Consider the following 11,168-nt stretch of genomic DNA (forward strand, 5'->3'; position numbering starts at 1 on the left):
ATTAATAATTGAAATGTAAACGCAATAAAAATTTCTAGGAAAAACTTCCAACGCACACCAATTTTATAGTAATTACTAAAATCAACTCTAAAATAGTAATATTTTAACTATTCGTTTATAATTAGCAAACTATATACCAAATAAAAGCTTGTAAGCTTGTAAGACAAGGATTGACAATACTTAACTCATTAACCAAACTCATTACCAATGGCTGAAAAATGGCCAAAAAGTTTTGGCTAAATTTAGATCACCATATCTCTCAAACAACTTAGAATTTGAAAAAATAGAGGTTATATTTGAAATTAGAGGGTCCAAAATAGGGGGATAAAGGTATGGTTCGACTTGGGTTGGCTAGAAAGTAACCAAATCATCAAAAAATCAGTTTGTGTCATTGCTAGCTTCGAATGCCCGATCTAGAAGTGTTCGGGAACTGCTCACCATGATTTTCTGGTTGCAGGTTGGAAATTCCATGGGCTTTGCCCAAGTCTGATGTGTGTGGTGTATGAATGGTCGAAAAGTGGCTAATTCGGCCCCGGGGGGTGAAGAAAAGACAAAGAAAAAGAAATTGACATGTGGCCTTGTTAGATTGTGACATGTGGCATCTATAAATTTGTGATATATGGCATTTGTCAAAGATATTTTCAAAAATTCTTTTACACGTTTTTTGATAAAAACTATCCTAAAAAGTCTTTCTTAGAAAAATGATTTAAACTTTACAAATCTATAATTTTCCAACTGTAAATCTAAATTAATCAGGTCATTAGTTTATGAACTTGTATTAACGAGCAATATACGAATGGTACATAAGTCGAAGCCATAATTTATACATATAAAAAGTCAACCTTGACCTCGCTTGATCAGTCTAAACTTCACTTTGATCTTACCATAACTTTCTAATCTTAACTTTGATTTTGTCGTATTTCTAGTTTATGAGCAAATGATGTGTACTTCACAATGATGCCGTGATCAAAGTGAAACTCTAGCATGCTAAAAAGTTGACTGTAGAATTCACTTGGTCAACTCTAATCAAACTTGATAAAAGCATGAAAATTTTCCCTACACTTTGGTATGGGTTACAAAAAGTTTCTAAATAGGCTACATACTATAGTTCACAATAAATTGATCACCTTATTGTTAGGTGTACTTTAATGTGTCAATGGTAGATTCTACTAAGCTTAGAATGGCCCCTATTAAAAGTTATATGTAATATTTAGGATGAAATGATCTCTATTTTTTTTCTTTTTCTTTTTATGAAGCTTTTTTGAATACAATAAACTAAAGTCTTGTTCATATAAGATACTGCGAAGCTTTTTTATATATAATAAACTATAATCTTGTTCATATGACATACTGTGTATCATATGTACCATGTTGTATAGAGAAAGAGCAGTCTGCACACTCTTACCAAAACAACAAAAAAAGCAATCTGTATACAGTGCTTAATCTCATTGACTAACAATATTAATAAATTATTTAATCGATGAGATTAAGACCAATAAGATGTGATGACTTTAAAGACCAATAACATGTCAAAACTTGGGATGTTTTTGAAGCTCTAAACCAAATATAATGAAAAAAAAAACTTAAAAAAAAAAAACTTGTCTGTCTAAGGCCCACATCATAAACAGCAACCACTTTTTCAATGGACTTTGCAGCCTCTTTTGTTGTGATCTTTTGATAACAAAAAATACACAAAACTAATACAAAAAAATAAAGAAAGACAAAAGCACGAAAATTGAGAAGAAAAAGATGTATTAAAACTATGGAATTTATACATAAAAAAAGTTCTCTCAAACTCTCTCTTGGAGTCTCAAAACCTGTATTGTCTATACTGTGTGTTATGTGATACAAGACTAAAAAAGATTTAACATCTATTTATAATGCTCTAGACTCTACGGTTTCTAGGGTCGAAACATTAATGGATTGGGCTTTTGGGAGAAGGCTGGACCCCCACAATCCTCCCCCTCTAGCCGTATTTTAAAAACGTGATGGTCACCCACCATCTAAACCAGCTATGTCTCTACGAAGCTTCAACTTTTTTGGTGTGACAACCTTTGTAAACATATCTGCTGGATTTTTCTTTGTGTAAATCTTTACCAATCTGAATAATTTATGTTCAGTCACACCGCGTATCCAATGATAACGGATATCAATATGCTTTGTCCGTGAATGATACATTGAATTCTTGATCAAATCCATAACGCTCAGGCTGTCATAATGTATCTTGTAGTCATTCTGCTTTATGCTCAGTTTATGGAGTAAACGCTTTAACCACATCATCTCCTTATCGGCTTCCGCTGCAGCAATGTACTTTGCTTCTATCGTGAATAAAGCTACACACTTTTGCAATCTTGACTTCCATGACACAGCTCCTCCAGCAAAAGTGTAAATATGACCTGAAGTACATTTCCTACTATCAAGGTCTCCAGCCATATCTGTATCTGTATAGCCTTGTAGAACTGGATCACCTCCCCCATAACATAAGCATACTTTGGATGTACCCTTAAGATACCTGAGAATCTACTTGATTGCTTCCCCTTGTTCCTTTCTAGGATTTGAAAGAAATCTACTCATGGTACCAACTGCATAAGCAATGTCCGGTCTAGTACACACCATTGCATACATTAGACTTCCCACCACTTAAGAATAAGGCTCTAAAGCCATCTCCTTTATCTTTACTTTGGAGAAAGAGCACGATCTCTTGCTCAACTTGAAATGGTTTGCTAATGGAATGCTAACTGGTTTGGCCTTCTCCATGCCAAATCTCTTTATCACTCTTTCGACATACTTCTCTTGAGATAGCCATCACTTATGATTCTTCCCATTTCGGGCTATCTGCATTCCTAAAATCTATTGAGATGGTCCTAAGTCCTTCATATCAAATGACTTGGAAAGTTTCTTCTTCAGCTGACTAATTTTCATTGCATCTTATCTAACGAATTAACATGTTATCGACATATAGCAAAAGTGCAATGAATTTTCCATCTGAAAATTTCTGAATATAAACACACTGGTCTACATCAGTCTTCTTGTATCCTTGACTCACCATAAAAGAGTCAAACTTCCTGTACCACTGCCTTGGTGCTTACTTGAGGCCATACAAGCTCTTCGTTAGCTTGCAAACGAGGTTCTCGTTCCCTAAAACCTTAAAATCTTCTGTCTGCTCCATATAAATCTCCTCATGTAAATCATCATGAAGGAACACTATTTTCACATCCATTTGCTCAAGCTCTATGTCTAAACATGCTACTAAACTGAGAATAACTCGTATCAAATTCATCTTCACCACTGGTGAGAAAATCTCATTAAAATCAACTCCTTTCTTCTGAAGGAAACCTTCGACGACCAATTGGGCTTTATGCTTCACCACCCGTCCGTTGCCATCTTTCTTGAGCTTGAATACCCATTTGTTCTTCAGTGCCTTCTTTTCTCTTGGAAGCTCAACTAATTCATAAGTATGCTTCTTGTGCAAAGACTCCATCTCATCTTGTATTTCATGTAGCCAATTTTCTTTGTCTTGATGAGAATTAGCTTCTTGAAAATTCTCTGGCTCCCTCTATTCAGTAAGCAGAATATATTAAGATTCTGGATATCTCTTTGATGGAACACGGCCTCATTTAGATCTTCGGAGAGGTGTACCATCATTTGTCTACTGTGATGGTCCTGCAGCTTGAGCATCTCCCTGCTCAACATCATATTCTCTCTCCTATTCTGCTTCTGGTAATTCTCTATGCACCTTGTCGTCATCTATGGCGGGTTATGCTGGTGCTGGATTAGGAACAAAATCATAGGCACTGGTACTAGAAGACTTCATTGGCTTCTCAATGTCTTCTATAGTTTGGTTTTCTTGGAATACTACATCCCTGCTTCTGATAACCTTCTTTGCTTTTGGATCCCATAATCTGTATCCGAATTCTTTGTCTCCATATCCAATAAAGATACATGGAGTAGTTCTTACGTCAAGCTTTTGTCTAAGCTCCTTGGATACATGTGCAAAGGCTAAACATCCAAATACTCTTAAATGAGAGTATGAGGGATACTTACCAGACCACACTTTCTCTTGAATTTTAAAATTCAGTGGTACTGATGGCGATCTATTAATTAGATAGCAGGTGGCATGAACAACTTCTCCTTAGAATGACTTTGTTAACTTAGCCATACTGATCATACTTTTGACCTTCTCCATAATTGTCCAATTCATTCTGTCGGTTACACCATTATGTTGTGGGGTGCGAGGGACCATCTTCTCATGCTGAGTGCCCTGTCCTCTACAATAGGCATCAAACTCTCGGGAAGTATACTCACCTCAATTGTCTGAGTGAAGACACTTTAGCTTCTTTCTTGTCTCACGCTCTACCATGGCATGAAACTCTTTGAAGTGATCTAAAACTTGATCCATCGTCTTTAGAAAATAAACCCACACCTTCCGAGAAGCATCATCTATAAAGGTCAGGAAATATTTGTTGCCTCCTAAAGATTCCTCTTCTAAAGGTCCACAAACATCAAAATACACCAGACTAAGCAATTCTGATCTTCCCGTTGAAGAGAATTTAAATGAGACTCTGTGTTGCTTACCATACAAACAATGACTATAAGGATCCAACACAGCATCCTTGGAAATAGTGATAAGCTTTTTTATTCTTCAAGGTAGACAATCCTTTCTCACTCATGTGACCGAGTCTCTGGTGCCACAGATTTTGAGATATCTCTTCTTCTGTAATATTGAGGCTATCTGCACAAATCTTCACATGAGTCTTGTAAAGTGTTCCACAAATATGTTTCTCAAGCAACAACCATAGCACCTTTTGTCATTTTCCATGTGCTGTTGTAAAAATGGTTACCGAAGCCTTCTTTGTCAAAGGCTATTCCTGAAAGCAGATTGAACTGAAGGTCTGGAACATGTTGGACATCCTTCAAAATAATTATATGTCGAACATTGGTCTTTATCTGAATATCACTAGTTCCAACGATCTTAACGAAGCTATTATTTCCCATTTTTACTGTGCCAAAGCCTCCTGCTTTAGATGTTTTGAAAAACTCTACATGCGAAATAACATGGTAGGATGCGGCAGTATCAACTATCTACTTGACTTCTTAGCTTGAAGTGTGAAGGCATGATTCTTCTTATGTAGAATAATATGCCACTTCTCCTCTAACAGTGACCAAAGTTTCACCATCCTTTTCTGGCTGACCGCTTTTCTGCCCCTACTCTCGCAACATCTTTCTGCAGTACTTCTTCAAGTTTCCTTCTCAGCCACAATAATGACACTTATATGTTGGCCTCCTTCCATCTGTGGATCTATCTCTACTTTGGCTCCTGCCTCTCCCCCTATCATGAATACCTTTTTGCTGTCTCCCCCGTTTCTCTATGACAAGGGCATGTGATTGAAGTGATTGATCATTGCTAATGTCCTTTCTTTTATCCTCCTTATTAAATAGGGCATCCATCACCATAGCCATGGTAAGTTGCCGTTAGGGACCGAATTGCTGAGAGAGACTACTAGTGTCTTCCACCTGTCTGGAAGAGAGCTAAGAAGTAAAAGTGTGAAGTCCAACATTGGTTGGAAAGGGGAATGAAACACTCCTTATAACTAGGTGTGGATACCTTTCCCTTGTGAGGCCTTTTAAAACTGTGCAGGCTGGGCCCAAAGCAGACAATATCGCATGCGGGTGGTCTAGGCTGTTACAATTGGTATCAGAGTCAGTACCCGGAATGGTGTGCCAGCGAGGACGCTGGGCCCCAAAGGGGGAGGATTGTGAAGTCCCACATCGGTTGGAAAGGGAAACAAAATACTCCTTATAAGTGGGTGTGGATACCTTTCCCTTGCGAGACCTTTTAAAACTGTGCGGGTTGGGCCAAAAGCGGACAATATCGCATGCGAGTGGTCTGGGCTGTTACAAAAAGTGCTTGCTCTTCATCCCTAGTTGTAACTCCACCGCAGACAATTAGTTTACCAAGTTCTGAAACATACTGGTGTGCTCGACTACAGAAGTTCCATTCTTCAACTTCAAATTCACAAAATGCCTCATCAATAAGGCTTTATTCTAAGTATTCTTGGCTTGGTACATGTCTTCCAGCTTCTTCCTGAGGGTGTATGCATCTATCTCCTGTGCAACATGGTAGAAGACACTGTGGTTGATCCATTGTCGGATTTGATCGATCGTTTTCCTATTCATCTTCTTCCATTCTGCTTCTTTGGTGGGATCGAGATTCCTTCCTTAGTATCTAAGAGGTCAAATAAATCCTTGCAATTTAGAAGATTTCCATCCGAGGTTTCCAAAGTGCATAGTTGGTGGCAGTAAGCTTGATCATAACTCCTGAATATGACTCGTTCATTGACATCTAGTCCTGCAAAAAATTGGAGCTGAATTTGGCAAAATAGAGTCCACCATTGCATTCAGAACGGTAAAAAATATTGGATTTGACTCTTCTAGGGTCAAAATATGAATCTTTAAAATTTAAGATCAAAGTGCAATTTCCAAAACTTCTGGACCAATATGCAAATATCAAAACTTATGGGAACACCTGCAAATACCAAAAATATAGGGGTATTTCTACAATTTTAGAAAAGTATGGGACTGTTGCTGACATGTTGAATGATGTGGCAGCGAGTTGGTGGATGATGTTTCACAGCTCAGCTCGGATCGAAACTCATTGTGGCTCGGCTCGGATTGGTTGCAGCTCAGCCCGGCTTGACTCTACTTGAGGGGCATGTGGATGGCACATGGTCGTTGACCGGCACGTGAAAAACCTGCACAAATCTTTGACATGCGCGTGTAGGCGCATGCGGAGTCGGATGGAGGTCCCGTTGGGCTCATTCTCTTCGTCTTGGCGAGATCTACCTCCTGGTATGCTCAAATCTTTTGTTTGAGCTCTTTGACGGCGAATTCTATATTTGAATCTTGGCTCTGATACCACTTGTTGTGATCCTTTGATCACGAAAAATACACAAAACTAATACAGAAAAATAAAGAGAGACAAAAGCACAAAAATTGAGAAGAAAAAGAATTTATACACAAAAAAAACTTCTCTCAAACTCTCTCTTGGAGTCTCAAAACCTATATTGTCTATACTGTGTGTTATGTGATACAAGATTGAAAATGTTTAGCATCTATTTATAATGCTCTAGGTTCTAGGGTTTCTAGGGTCAAAACCCTAATGGGCTGGGCTTTTGGGAGAAGGTTGGACCCCCACATCCTTTTATATTAAGTAATTTTCATTAATGTATGAAACCAAATGATACTGTTGCAACTAGTGATTAAATACTTTACGTAGATTAACCATAACTATATGATTTACTTATAGGATTTATTTATATTAGTATTGGCTTATTTATTGATTTATATAGTAGGTTCTTTGAATTTGCTCTCTATAATAGTTTAGTTTGACTATTGAACTAAAGGATTAGCTCTTTCTAGAAACTCAATTGGCTTATCTAGTTTATTATTATTATTATTTTGTGTATATTTAAAGTACGGATAAGCCATATGACTTGCATATGATTTTTGTCTTTAAAAGGCTGAAGGATTATTAGTAGTATAAGTTAGAGTGATTTGGGATTATCTTGGATCTATTTAGGAACTTGAAAGAAATGCTTAGAAAATAGTATGTTCATTAGACATTGGTATTAGGATTGTTTTATTTTATTTTGCTTTCTATTTTGCAAGACCATAGATAAAATATTTTAATGGTTGTTTTTGGAAGTTAATTATTCTGATCAGTCGTGCTTATTCAATATAATTAATATAATGTGTAAGATCTATAGGTAATTATAGTCCGAAACATATTGAATGATGATTTGATTATATGAGCATGTTAGATTAAATTATTATTACCGCACTGGCACTAACTAGCTATCTCAATGTCACTTCAAAAGATCATGATGTGTTATATAAGCCTAACCAATGCAAGTTTAATCAATAGCCCTCCAATTGTGTCGTAGAAGAGAAATAAAGAAAAAGAAAAAGAAAAACCTAGAGACAAAAATAAGAAAAGAATATGTTTTCTCGACAAAATTCCTTAACCTTTCATTAACAAAGATAAGCCATTTATACAAGCTGTTTGAGCCAAAATATTAATTTTTCATTTTAATATTTTCAATTCATTGAAGTATTATTTTTGGGAGATTAATTAAATGGCTTTAGTCACATGTTGATTGGAGATTGAATGGTCATGTAATTGTCAAATGTATAAATTGAAATTTTGAAGTTGGAGTTTGGAAAAAGTCCCATATTGGAAAAGCATGAAGCAACTCAAAGTTCTCTAAATATATGAATTGAAGCTCCATTGACTTGGAAAAAGACCTCTACACACCTTCACAAATGACTACAAGAATATAGATTAATTAGTTTATTCTCTTTAGAATTTACTTCCTTTAGTTTATTATTTTTAGTTGTTTTCTAATTGAAATTTTATTTTCAAAAGTCCTTTAATCATTAAGGCAATTGGACCTTGTAAGATTATTATTGTTCTCTAATAATCAATACAATCGTCTGAGAAATTTGATTTATTTTCTTTTATATCTTTGAACTGTTACAGGTTTGAAGTGGCACACCCGCAAATTTAGGAGACGATAGATTGTTGGAAGTTTTCCAACATTGTTCCAACATATCTTTTTGGCACGCCCGGTGGGACTACACAAATTTTCAACTAAAGACAATGGTTCAGACTCGATCAAGATCTCTGGAGGCCGACACCCGTAACAACAACAACGAGGAAGAAGTTGCCAAGACTCTTGACTCGACGGAGATGTCCACCCAGGAGTCAATCCGTGAACTATCCTGAGATCTGAAGGAAGGTCAAAGGAAGATGGAGTTATTCCAAGAAACCCAATGATGTGATTCCGCCCGAGCCTGCTCCACCGATAACCCGTTGGGGTGCTGACTCGACACGGATGAAGACTAGGCCAATCACAAGAGCTCAAATTAAGAGATTTAAGGACAACCTGGGAGTATTTATACAAGGGGTAATCAATCTCAACAGAGCTCATCCATACTTGAAGATACAAAGCCTATTCTAAGCATCCAAGTGGTGGAAGCCGATACGGAACCGGGTGACGGTTTTGGTACATTTTTGGAGTCCGGGAAGCATGAAATGGTTCCAATGCTTTATGGGTTCAATACATATGCCTAAGAGGTCATGGAATCAAGTTAAATCAGCCTCAAATGCAATCAAAAAGGGCTTGTACGGACAGCATAAACAATTTGGCCGAATTTGCTGTATTGCTTGCTGACTTTACTATATTTTACTGTCTTAGCCTTTTCTTATTTTTCCAAGCATGGGCAACGTGTGGGACTTCATATTCAGCATATTTGGCATCCTAAAAAGCATTTAGAAGCTGATTTGGAGCTCAAAGAGGTCAAAGATTGATCAAAGTTAACTTGATCAAAAGGCTAGCATTTTTAGTTTCCTAATTTGTTTTTACTTTTTGTTTTAGGAAACTTCCATTACTTTTTTAGTTTTTATTTATTTATTTTCTGGACAAATAAGTTTAGGAAAGTTATTAATTTATTATTTCCATTGTAAATTAATTAATTCCTTTATTTTGAATAAAGGAATTAATTAATCAAATTTTGTTTAGGAAACTTAGTTTAGGACATATTAGAATTCGGCCAAGTTTCCTAATTCCTATAGGAGTCCGGTTTTGAATTAATTTTTTAGGGTTTTTTTCTTTGTAATCTTAGCCTATTTAAAGGCTTATTTTTCAATAAGAATGCAACTTTGATTTGATCAAGAAAATACTTGTGAGATTAATTATCTCTTTGTTCTTTGAGAACACCTAAAACACTATTAGAGAATTGGTTGTTTTAGCTTGACTTATCAATAGGTTTTCCATCCCCTATTGTGGCGTCTACATTATACCAAAGTTTCTAACCACAGGTTGGTTAGGGGTTGAGGTCCATTCCATTAGAACTTGAACTTAATTAAAGATCCGGGCTAATATAATACGGGTTTAGGAGCAGGTCGTCCTAGGTTCGTATCATTTGGTATCAGAGCTAAATTTTGTTCAGGTTTGATCTATCTTTATTTGCTTTATTTGTTTTTGTGTTATTCTTCAATTTTAGCATTAGGTTAAGGTTGGATCCATCCTATACACGTTCAGCATCTTAAAAAAAAAAAAAAAAAAAAATTCATTCCTAGTTGAATTAGGATTTCCTAGTTTTATCATATTTTTGTTTCCTAGTTTGTTGATTGTCTTTTATCATTGTTCTTGTTAATTTGGTTTTTGTATATTTTTCTTTGCTGTTTTAGTCTTAAATAATTGCATTCATATATTCAAAAAAAAAAAAAGAAAACAAGAAAAAAAAAAAAGAGTTTGCAGCAACAGTTAAAAAAAAAAAAAAAAAAAACTGCACATTTGTGTTTATTTGGAGGTCACGGGTTTGGTGTTTGTTTTGGAGTTGGGATTGCAATTTTGGTAATTATTCTTGCTACTGTAGTTTTTTATGTTCTGTGAGTGAAAAAAAAAAAAAGGTAAAGCCGAATATATAAAAAAAATAAAAAAAAATAAAACAAAACAGAAAAATATTTTGGTTTGTTGGAGTTTGATTTGTTTGCTGGAAATTTGTTGGAGCTGCTGGTTTTTGATTATTTATTCAATATTTGAATTGCTGGGAAATTATTTCTGCTGCTGGATATTTGAGTTTGAGTGCTAAATTATTTGGATTAAAATTAGTTAAGGGATTTGATACAAAAACTCGAATTACAAAGAACAACAACCAACAACTTTTCTATACTTTTGTTCTCTTTGATTCTTGATCGTATTTGAATTTCTTTTCCTGAAATTTTATTCTTGAACTCATAATCTACTACCATCTGGTTCAGTTTTCAAAAATTCCAACGTTTTACCATTATTTTGTGTTTTCTTGTCTAGAAAGCCGAAAAATTAGGATTTGTTGGATTCTTTTGGTATTGCCTAGTTTTTGCTACTGTTTTGTTGATAAGTTTAATTAAAACATATTAGTGATCTAATTGCTATTTTGTGGGTGTTTTAATTTGAACTTTGAGATAATTCATTGAGTGGAAAAAGGCAAGAGTGTGTGAGCTTAAAAGAGGGTAAAAAGCCGAAACAAGTGTGCAAACACGAGTGTCGAGTCTTCATTTGAGTGAAACACGTAAGGGAGTGAAATTGGTAAGGTCCTATTTTATTTCTATTGCATTGTTATAC

Source organism: Ziziphus jujuba, chromosome 1 (genome assembly GCF_031755915.1).
Source record: "Ziziphus jujuba cultivar Dongzao chromosome 1, ASM3175591v1".
Classification (NCBI taxonomy): Eukaryota; Viridiplantae; Streptophyta; class Magnoliopsida; order Rosales; family Rhamnaceae; genus Ziziphus; species Ziziphus jujuba.